An 11,415-nucleotide genomic window follows, 5' to 3' on the forward strand; every position below is an offset into this window, starting at 1 on the left:
ATATAATGTAATATCCGTGCAGGGGAATGTTCATTCGAGAAGAAAATTAAATTAAGAAGAAAAAGAACAAAGGGTACAAATGTAAAACATTAAATATTTTTTCTCTCGACTCATTTAATATGGTAGGGATAGTGTACATTAATCCAGAAGTGTGAGAAGTGTATTATAACACTGTATATAACACCATGTAAACACCATATAACACTATGTAACACCATATAACACCATATAACACTATGTGGCACTATATAACATTATATAACAAATATAACACTATACATCTATCATAGACATGCTATCAGACAAAATATAGTGTTATATTTGTTATATAATGTTATATAGTTTTACATGGTGTTATATGGTGTTACATAGTGTTATACGGTGTTTATATGGTGTTATATAGTGTTATAATACACTTCTCACACTTCTGGATTAATGTACAGGATCCTCTACCCATTTGATATTATCTTTGACTAATTAATTAGTTATAAACACTATCATCCTCCGTACTTAACTTTTTGCTTACACACATCAAAATTTATCCTATGCGTTTTGAAATTTATCCTACACGTATTGAAATTTATCCTACACAACTCGTAATTCATCCTATATACACCTCGTAATTTATGCTACACTTTAAATTATATATTTTTTCTTTTTTTGAAAAAATATTTTATTTTGAAAATAAGTTACAAATTTAATGTAGTTAGCTATTAAAAAGAAAGACTACCAATTAATGATCCATCTAAGTTTACCAATATACCCTTAAACTCATATTAAATACAAAAATTAAATGAAGTAAAATGAAGTATTTTTATTGGATGAAATTTTCTTCTTTTTTATTCTTAAAAAAAATCTTTTCATTTGAACTCTCCACTATCCGTACATATTCTTAAAATTTAAAAATGTAATTGTCTTTTACAATTATTAATAATAAGATATTATTTAAAAAAAAACTTCACCATAAAGTTAAGCATTGTATTCTCTTTAATTTTAAACATTGAATTCCTTAAATCGAGTATAGTAATGTTATACTTTTAAAAAAAAATCGACATTTTTAAGTCGATGTGTGGTGCGTATATCATGATTAACTATGTATATGCCTAATGGGTAAGGATAGTGTAAAAAGGGCCTAAAGTGTGAGAAGTGTAAGAAGTGTATTATAACACTATATATAATACTATATAACACCATATAAACACCGTATAACAATATGTAACACCATATAATACCATATAATACCATATAACACTATATATCATTATATAACAAATATAACACTATACATCTATCATAGACAGGCTATCAGACAACCTATAGTGTTATATTTGTTATATAATGATATATAGTGTTACATAGTGTTATATGGTATTATATGGTGTTACATATTGTTATACGATGTTTATATGGTGTTATATAGTATTATATATAGTGTTATAATACACTTCTCACACTTCTCACACTTTAAGCACTTTTTACAGGATCCTCTACCTATGCCTAATAATAAATAGGTTGTGTTATTATCATATAAATTACGCAATTATTGTTATTGTTATTGTTATAAGTTGTGTAATTATGTAGATGCGTTATTATAACATGACTTGCATAATTATCAGTACTGGTTGCGTAATTATCGGTATAACTTACATAATTATATCGTTTTTAATTTTTTATTATATATTCAACCCATGAAATACACAAAAATCTAAAAATATACTAAATTTAAAATTAAAATTATAATAAAATATCCAAAATATATAACGAGATAATATATTTTAAGTTATCTAATATGATTTATATTAGTATCTTCTTGAAAAATTTATCTGATTTTCTTTTCAATATTACAATTAATATATTCGTTATTTCATTTTTACAGCTCTAAATTATGTATTTAAGGGTTATGTTTCTCATTTTTCTCTTTTGCTTTTTATGATTTTACATATTTTAAAATTAAAAGATAAAACCAAATGTTAATTCATTCAAACCGTGTAAAACACAGGATTTTAAGCTAGTTTTCTTAATATATTATAAATAATTGGTTATAAAAAATGATTGTACATTGACAAAAGAACTTTTTCTTGGATTTAGTATTATTTATGGTGGATCAAGATCATGCGAGTAGTTTAATACAAGAGAACTAATATATATGATTCAAGTTCACAATTGATAGTTATTTGAGCTTTAACTATATGAAACAACATAGAAAAATTGAGTAAATTGAACAATGAGATCCATAAAGTTAATCATCCTTTTACTCAATTGACTTTACCAAAAGTCCTTGCTTGATCAATTGACTTCATTGAAAGTCCTTGGTAAGGGTGTGCACGGTTCAGTTTGGTTTTAACGAAACCGAAACCAAAATGTCGATTTTTTTAAACCGTTCGGTTTCGATATTTTCGATTTTGGTTTTTTCAGTTTTTTCAATCGGTTCGGTTCGGTTATTGCGGTTTTTTTGAACAAAATTATGTAAAACTCACAAAATGAAAAGTATAATTTAAAATAAGAATCTTTCTTATATGTTTACATTCAAGGTATTATATTTAACCTTTTTAGTTAACAGTTTTCACATAAACCTAACTTTCTAATATATTATTATGTTTTTTCAAAGTTTTTATTAAGACATTGTCTTTCATAATACTGTGAAGATCATTAAATTTTATATTAAATTTTGTTATTTTTTGTACACGATAAATAAATCATTTCGATTATAAATAAACATGTTAATGATTTTATTCTAACTAACATTCAAGAATAAAATTAATAATTTCTCAAGAATAGGTTAAACACTTAAACAACATAAATTTAAACATAAAAATGTATGGACTAGACCTACTATAGTAAATCTCGGTTCGATTCGGTTTTTTTGGTTATTGAAAGTAGTTATCCAAAAACCGAACCAAATTTTTGGTTTTTAAAAATTCAAAACCGAACGGTTTTTTTAAATCCGGAAACCATACCGTCGGTTTTGTTTCGATTCGGTTTTTTTCAGTTATTCGGTTACGGTTTGATAATTTCGGTTTTCTGCTCACCCTTAGTCTTTGGTGAGATTTATCATCATAAACAAAGTGGAGTTCACTCATAACAAGTATTTTTCTCATTGCTGAATGCTGATTATTTCAAATCTCATATATTTGCCTATTTTAATTTGCTTGAAGTTTATTTATTTCAAATGTATGTTACCAACCGAAAGTTTCTGCTAGACGAGATAAACAAGGACTTTGGTATTATGATTTCACATCGTACCATGATTTTGACAACCGGTTTTTTTTTAACGGTTAACAAATCAACCCCGAGCACTTTCAGGGTACCCACTCAACAAACGAAGTACTTCGAAAGTAACCCGAGTCGTCCACCACCAATTCCTGACAACCACATATCAATTAGGTATTGGTAGACACTAGTGATCGTCTGACAACCGGTTGTTGCTCATTATATGTGGTGTTATCAATTAGGTAATATCTGTCTATTTATATTTTGATGTTCATAGTTGTAATTTTTGGTTATCCATATATGAATAGAATTCATTGTGATGTTTGCTTACCCATATATGAATATAATGAATCATTATTTCGTATAAGTTTGTAGTAAAAAATGAGTTATGAAATACAATTTAATAGAAACGACAAAAATAATTGTCGTCATCATCATGATAATAATATAAATAGATAGAAGATTGAGGAGATTAAAAACATTTCAGAACTTACAGAACTAATCAGGACCATTCAATTTGTGATCTGTGGCTCAAAAACACAATGGCATAAAAGTAAATAGATAGAAGATTGAGGAGATTAAATTGAAAGGATTTAGGTAGTATTGTAAATTTAACCTATCTATAACCTCCCTCCCTATTATTTCTCTCAAACTATCTCTCTCTTTGTAAACATACATCCATTTTTCATACAAAACTTAAAAAAATCCATAAGAATCCAAAACCGATGACGAAGCTCTTTGGAGAAAATGAAAAGATATTTGCGTTCCAAAATTAGTTCAAAATTAACAATATGAGATTTTATATGTAAATAATGATTTTCATTTCATGCTTTCATCAAAGAGCTTGCACACCACCCTTAAGTGGAATTTTGTAAGTTTTCTTTTCCTCCAATTTTTTTATATACGTCTTACTTTTTAATTAGACCATGGGTATGATGGGGCTTGGGTTGGGGCATTTGTTGATACGTGGAATGGGACCCCCCCCCCCCACTCAAACCCACGCCCATGGGGTATGGTGGGGCTTGGGTTAGGGGCATGATTTTGGCTTGGCCATTGAGAGCCTGCCATGTCATTTACTACCCCGCCCCACGCCCGGCTTCAAACCCACGCCAATGGGGCCACGCCCCAAACCCATGCCCCAACCCAAGCCCCCGGGGTGGTGGCTTGGGCGTTTTCAGCCAACCCACGCCCCAACCCAAGCCCCATACCCCATGGCCTTAACTACTAACTATTTAGTTTAATTTGTTTAGAAATCATTTAATCGTTTTATTTTGTTTGCCTGGTGTTTTATTACTGAGATTTGTAACTTAGATGTTTGATTAAATCTATTATCTATTATATATAATAAATGTGTTAATTTTTGCTGATGTGTCAAGCTAGGAGGCCTCTAATTTTTGCTTTTTGGCGGGAAAATCCCGTCTGCTTTTTTCCTTAATTTTGAAGCCCCGAATTAGTCTACCCGACCCACTAAATCGGATCCTATAATACCCTTCTTTTTTCTCATTCCGCTTCTCACTGTTCATATTGTTTATCTGAAACCCTAACTACACTCCCTTTCTCTGAAACCCTAACTACAGCCGCCTTCAACAATCTTCGTATCATCATCATCATCATCATCATCATCGTTCAATCCCAGATTTTCATCATCCTTTTTTAAACCCTATCTGTCAACACCGTCTTTTTTCATCTTCTTGTGAGGTTTTTTCTACACAGATCTAAAACGCAGGTTTAATTCGATCCAAGGCAGCACAATGGAGTGGTATCTTCGATTAGGGTTATTAGTGGCCGGAATTAGGTTAAGGATGCGACTTTTGGCCAGAATCCTCTTCAGCATCAAGTCAATATAGTTATGCTATTGTTAAGGAAAATATGGTATCCACTCAATCACCAGATGCCAAAATCATCAAAGAAGGGTCAGTCAGTTAGTTATTTGTTCTAATTTTGATTAATTTGTATTCAGATATATGACTGAATTTGGTTTAAATTGTTGGGGATTTTGTAGGCAGGCTGTAATTAGGGCTCGACTGGGTTTATTCCGCTTAAGAACACGGATAAGAACAACGTCAACGGCTTCACCTGGTACCGGTATACAGGTTTTATTTTATTTGTATTTAGTTTAATGTTTTGTTCAAAATGAATCAGAAGAGGAGTTTAACTGAAATTATTTTTTCCTTTAGCTGGAGTATAGGTTTGCTAAGATGCCTCTTACACCGTCCCCATCTGGTATATTGTTAATTTTGATAACTTGGTTTTATAATTTATATTTTCAATTTGTTTGAGTTAATTGATTATTTTTAAAGTATATACGGGTTTACATCAGTGTCCTCATGATCGATCATTCACTATGGAGAAATTTTGAAGAGCTATGAAATTAAAGGCTCAAGACATAAAGTCTGAGCCTGTGTACGCTCGAGGCAAGCTAAGCGTACATCCATTCCAGGCTTTTTTAGTTGTTTTAGACTAGATTTTGGCTGGTTAAATTGTTTAGAGTAGTTTACGCAGGTTAGGTTGGTTCAAACTTCTTATGATTGAGTTTATTCCTTAATCGGGCCATTGCAATTGAGTAATATATATGCTCAGTACCAATTGAAGTTGGGCCCATGTGCGTACAAGTTCCAGTTTTTTGCAATTACTTAATAAGTGAATTAGTCCAACAGGTTAATGATTAACACCAATATGCTCATCTTGAACCTGCAAATACAAATGTAAGTTTAATGATAGTTCATTTATTCCAGACTTAATATGCTCTTTAACGGAGTCTTTTTGGTTCAGGTTCTTTTGTTAGACGAAGTGACAGTTGACCTCGATGTAGTTGCAAGGATGGATTTACTCGAGTTCTTCAAGGAGGAATGTGATTATGTGAGCAGGTATCATTTATATGGTTTCACTTGTCAAATACATTTCTAGCAAGCCAAAAAAAACGTCTTTTAACAGTTTTGTACATGTCTATGAAAAGGTGATACATTTTGTTTTAGAAAATAGTAATGAATAAAATTTCTCATCGGTAACAGAGAGGAGCTACAATCATATACGCAACACATATATTTGATGGTCTAGAGTCATGGTACAGAAGGATAAAATTATAAAGTTGACTTTCATAAATCCGAATCTAGAATATATATATATGGTTTAATAAGTCAACCTTGACTATTTTGGTTTAAAATGAAGACCCGTTAGCCATAGAAGATATGAAAACCAAATTAACCCATTTTTAGGTAAATTAATCGGAATATGCACCTTTAATTTGGAAATGAAATGGAAAAGCTGTACCTTTCCAATGCCAATGTAATGCTTTTTAAGAGTTGATTTGTTTTTTTATTTTATTTTATTTTTATTTTTTGGAGCCTAAGTAGATGAGCAGGTGATAAATTCCCAGTCAAATGTTATTATCGTTTTTCTAATTCTTTTTTTTAACTTTTTTTATATTCATTTATGATTTTCCTCCAATGACTACCAAACTAATCATGTGTTTTTTTACATTATTTCCAGCCAAGAAAGGTTTGGTAGTACTTTTATTTATTAATATTGTTGCTCAAGGGCTAAAGACGTCATTAAAATGGTCACAAGACTGGGATACAACAAGTTTCCAATGAAGAATTTAATAATCAGGTAATACTTTTAAAGTTTCGATCAGCTAGCTTTAGCAAAAATTTTAGGTCGACCTACCAACTACAGTACAATTTCATTGTAGGTGAAGATGTTAATGTGTGTATAACATCCGCATTTGGTGGTCATGCTTGGATTCTACATAGAGCTAAACTGCAGCGTTTTTGAGTATATTCATCAAATCTCCGTAAGAAATATGTTTTTCTCTAACAATGCAAAGTACTTCATTTTTCATTTGGTTTTGTGATTTTCATTTGGACATAGATTTACTACGATATACTTTTTGTAGTGTAAATTCTATGAACTGAGAAGGCGGAACCGAGTAGGAATTGGGTGATAAGAGTTCAAGAGGTTTGGATGATCTGATTCCTAGATTTTGAAGTAGTATTTCTGTGTCCAGTAGCAGGTATGTAAATTTATCCATTTGTTCTTCATTTGCAATAAAATAAAATCCTTAAACAATTTACTCAAAGAATTATGTTATTATTGTTAAACCATGCACCCATTAGTTTATTTAATCCACATCCTGTTAATCGACTACAGGATTTTGATAATTTTGATTGTGTTCTAGATATTTTTGTTGTAAGCAAACTGATGCATATCCTGATTTTACAACATTGGTGCTGCTTTTCTTTCAGGTTTATAATCACATTGGGGTTCTTCATGCACACCATGTGTTTGGTAATTTGCTTAACTGAATATCAAATCACATATTAAAAGGAACTAGATGTTCCTTCAACAACCGGGAATGCTTCAGAAGTGAGAACAAACTTTCTTTATTCCTTCTATAAAGATTAAAGATTTAAAGGTACATTATAATGATATCATCTCAAATCAACAGACGAAAACCGTGGAAGTGAGTAATGTCTCAATTACGGTCACTGAGAAGGATATCCGGGAATTCTTCTCATTTTCGGGAAATATCAATTATATTGAAATGAAAAGGTTTAAGTGACAGTAATAGTCTCTTTTCATTATTCAATATGCAATTATCTAAGTACTTGAGATTTAAGAAGCCTTATGATTTTAGATGGTTAACTCTGCAGTGAAAGTGAAACCACCCAACGCGCGTTTGTCACCTTCAAGGAATCAAAGGGAGCACATACAATACTTCTTTTGACAGTAAGTTAACTTTTAAGTTTTATCTCATAGTCACAGGAAACGCTAGCCTACCCGCGATCTATCTACGTGCCAGATCGTTCGTACCGGAGACGGGTACAAAATCGTATAGATCGCTCAAGGTACGCGATCCGGATCGCTCTAATTGATAGTTTTCGAATTTCTAGATTATCGTGTTTTGTTCATGTAATTTGTGTACCCGATAGATCGATTCGCTAATAGGGGTTGTAATAAAACACATACCGGTTAGTTGTGGGTCGCTGATTCGATGTACCACGTACCGAATTGGTGTTTCGAATGAACCTACCCCCTCGTACCAAATGTTAGAAATGCACGAACCGCGTACCAGTTTTCATTCCGCGTACTGGAACGTACCGCGATCCATGTGACTATGATTTAACTAGCTTTATTATGGTCATTTTAATGTTTTTAGACAAACGTTACATGGAGCCACGATCGGCGATTTATTAGTTTCACTAAGCCTGCAGGGCCTCCTCCTCTAACACCGGTCGTTACTATATTTTCACTGATATATCATTGGGGCACATTCATTACAAATCCAATTGTTCGGCTACACAACAATCTTATGTATCACCGTTAAAATTGGTTTTGTAATGAATGGCCTTCTATATTGTTACTTTTGGATGTATAATAATTTCATTAGTGGATTTGACTCTGAAGCAGACAAATACAGATGGGAAATATGAAGTTGCACAACAGGCAGAAGAAGTGGTAAGCACGATGCTTGCAAAGGGTTCCGTTCTGGGAAAAGACGCGCTGCAAAAGGCGAAGTCATTTGACGAGAAACACCAGTTGACATCGAACGCGTCTGCGACCACTGTTTCCATTGACCAAAAGATGGGTTTGACTCAGAAGTTAAGTACGGGGACAGCTGTCGTTTATGAAAAGATGAAAGAAGTGGACGAACGTTACCAAGTATCCGAAGCAACAAAATTCGTCGTTGCTAAAGCTGAGCAGAAGGCGAGCGATGCTGGTTGATAAAAGTATAAAATTGACTCGACGTCCTTTTTTAGAACAGGTAGTTTTCCAAACCGTGCTTGGTTGGTCAGATACATTTAATGATAAGTACATTGATGTAGCACAATATGAGCCCATAATTCATACCTTCTTTTGAAGTTTCTTATCAACTATTAGTTTATTATGATCTTTTTCAGCATATTTTTTTCTAACAATTATTATTGTTCATGGTATATGATGTTGTAATCTACAGGTTCTTCTGCCAATATACATGGACAAGATTTTCAATCAAATTGTTGCAATCGTGCTTTCTGTAAGTTTGGTAATTTTTGGAGAGGTATCTTGAAAAATTCAGTTGTTTTCCTTCCCGTTGCATTGCATTGCATTGCATCTTCATGTATATGCGTATCACTGTATAAACCAACCGTTTTTGCAATACAGGTGATTCCACAAGCAGTATGTACCAGATATGGACTTGCATCTAATGGTGTGATGCTGTGAAGTGGGACATGAGGATACCCTTTTGTGGTGACTTGGAGATGAACAATGAAGTTTCTGAGACTTCACTTGCCCATTTGACCGGTTTCATATTTTGTTTATTTAGAGATTTATGAATTATAATCGTAATTTTTTCTTTTTGTTATTAAACGTAACATGTAATTTTGTTTATATATCGTTTATTTATATAGTTATGGCTTATTTATTTAAATTGTTGTATTTCCACTTTGTCACCAATTTATGTAACATGCCACTTTCTTTGTATTTTATTTTATTTATACATTTAGAAATGATGTGATTGAGTTGGTTTGTTTGGTCTCAGTTTGTGGATGATGTTGAATTCTGGTTCCCTCCTGGGAAGAAACCACTTGTACAATACAGCTCAACATCACGCATCGGCTTTTGTTTCGATGCCAACAGAAAGAGAGTAAAGCTAATAAGCTTTTACTTAATGATAAGGGTCACATAATCCTTTTTTCATTATTATTTTAGTGTAGTTTAAGACGTTTGATTATCATAATTAAATGTATATAAGATCTCTCTCTCTCTAGGCATTGCGGCTAGCACTAGAGAAAAAAAGGATGGGCTTCTGAAGACGACTTTTGACGAGGTCTAGAGTGTTGACCTTTTGTTTGTTGGAGCTTCATGAAGGTGTATAACCATAAAAGATCCAGTATAAAAAGGTCAGTCAACAAATGCAAGTCATGTAATGGTAATAATATTATCATTTCTGAATTTTATAGTTTCAACAAAACTTGAATATAAAGAGGTCAATTTTTTACCAAGAGATTTCACATTCAAATTATATCAACATAATTCGGGGACAAAGTGAAAGTTTTATTCTCAAGAAAGACTAAAAGAACCTTTAGGATACCACTTATATATAATGGAAAAAATGATGAACAGTTTATAAAGACAAACATAGCGTCTATATATCTCTTTCTGTAGCCGATGCAAAACATGTCTTCACCAAATCAATAGACTCAGCTTCAGAAGGTGGTGTAGCAACATCCTGCACAAAGAAGAAAGATAAATAATAAATTAGTAAGCCCGTAAAAAAATCAAGTCAAACATTTGTTGGTTATCCAGAAAAGGAGTGATGAGTGTGGCACCAGAACTTTGAGCACTATATCCAGTCCTCTCATATAATCCGACAATATTGTATGTGAACACACACCCCTTCCCTTAATCCTTGATGTTTTATACATTAGTACATTGTGTAACAATCCATCCCACAATTCATAGAAAATGAGAGTTAAGTGGATCTGCATTGATTGAAGATGAAAAGGTTTGAATTAGGAGTTGCAGGCTGTTAATTAGGAATGTAAATAGGCCGAGCTGCTCATGGGCTACTCGAGATCGGCTTGCTAATAGCTTAATTTGAGTTGAGCTTAAACGAGCGTGAGTAACATGCCATGGATCTCTTTTGGAACGAGTTATTATGGAAGGTGTTCTAGCTTGGCGGTTTTCTTTCGTCTATACTTTAATTTGAATTTCTAAGGTGAGGCATCTCATTTTGTTTATATTACAAGCTTTCAAAAGTCAAAATTTTTACTTTTCTTTTGGGATATTCATGTTTTGCAGCCGTTTTGTTATTCTTTTTCTTATTCAGTACATTCGCCAATGTTGCACAAAGGGGGATTTGAATAGTGAACAAAGTTTGGAAATGTAGAGTATTCGTAGATCGGAAAGGAGTAGCAAGTCGCTATCGGGGTTGGTTTTCATATACTCGGATTTAGAAATTGATGATTTCAAGAAACCATATGCCATATGATTTTTGGATTAAAAAGCTTTCTGGGTCATCATAGTTGATTCTTCACTTCAAATGGACCATTGTTCTGTTGTAAATGCAAATAGACATATCCTTTTTACTTTTTTTTGTTGACTAAGTTAATGAAGGTTTGTCATCGGTTGGTTTGATTTGATAAGAGGCGATGGCATGTCAATTAGTGATTATTGTGTTTTTAAATGGTCTCGGAGCGAATGGAAGCTTTTGGTTGCAAA

At 32.5% G+C, this 11,415-nt stretch overlaps 1 long non-coding RNA gene across 4 annotated transcripts; it reads left to right on the forward strand.

The window, feature by feature from the left end:
- The first annotated feature begins 4,616 nt into the window (after window positions 1-4,616).
- Window positions 4,617-9,520, forward strand: LOC110891955. 4 transcript variants are annotated; one of them, XR_004871568.1, is made up of 13 exons: window positions 4,617-5,123; window positions 5,213-5,303; window positions 5,388-5,915; window positions 5,983-6,077; window positions 6,700-6,819; window positions 6,902-7,003; window positions 7,106-7,222; window positions 7,455-7,575; window positions 7,658-7,761; window positions 7,863-7,938; window positions 8,620-8,974; window positions 9,167-9,226; window positions 9,355-9,520. It is a non-coding gene; the product is annotated as an uncharacterized LOC110891955 (long non-coding RNA). The 4 variants fall into 4 exon arrangements; XR_002565707.2 differs by having other exon boundaries at window positions 5,213-5,295; window positions 9,167-9,250; XR_004871566.1 differs by having other exon boundaries at window positions 5,213-5,295.
- The last annotated feature ends 1,895 nt before the right edge of the window (window positions 9,521-11,415 follow it).

Source organism: Helianthus annuus, chromosome 11 (assembly GCF_002127325.2).
Source record: "Helianthus annuus cultivar XRQ/B chromosome 11, HanXRQr2.0-SUNRISE, whole genome shotgun sequence".
NCBI lineage: Eukaryota > Viridiplantae > Streptophyta > Magnoliopsida > Asterales > Asteraceae > Helianthus > Helianthus annuus.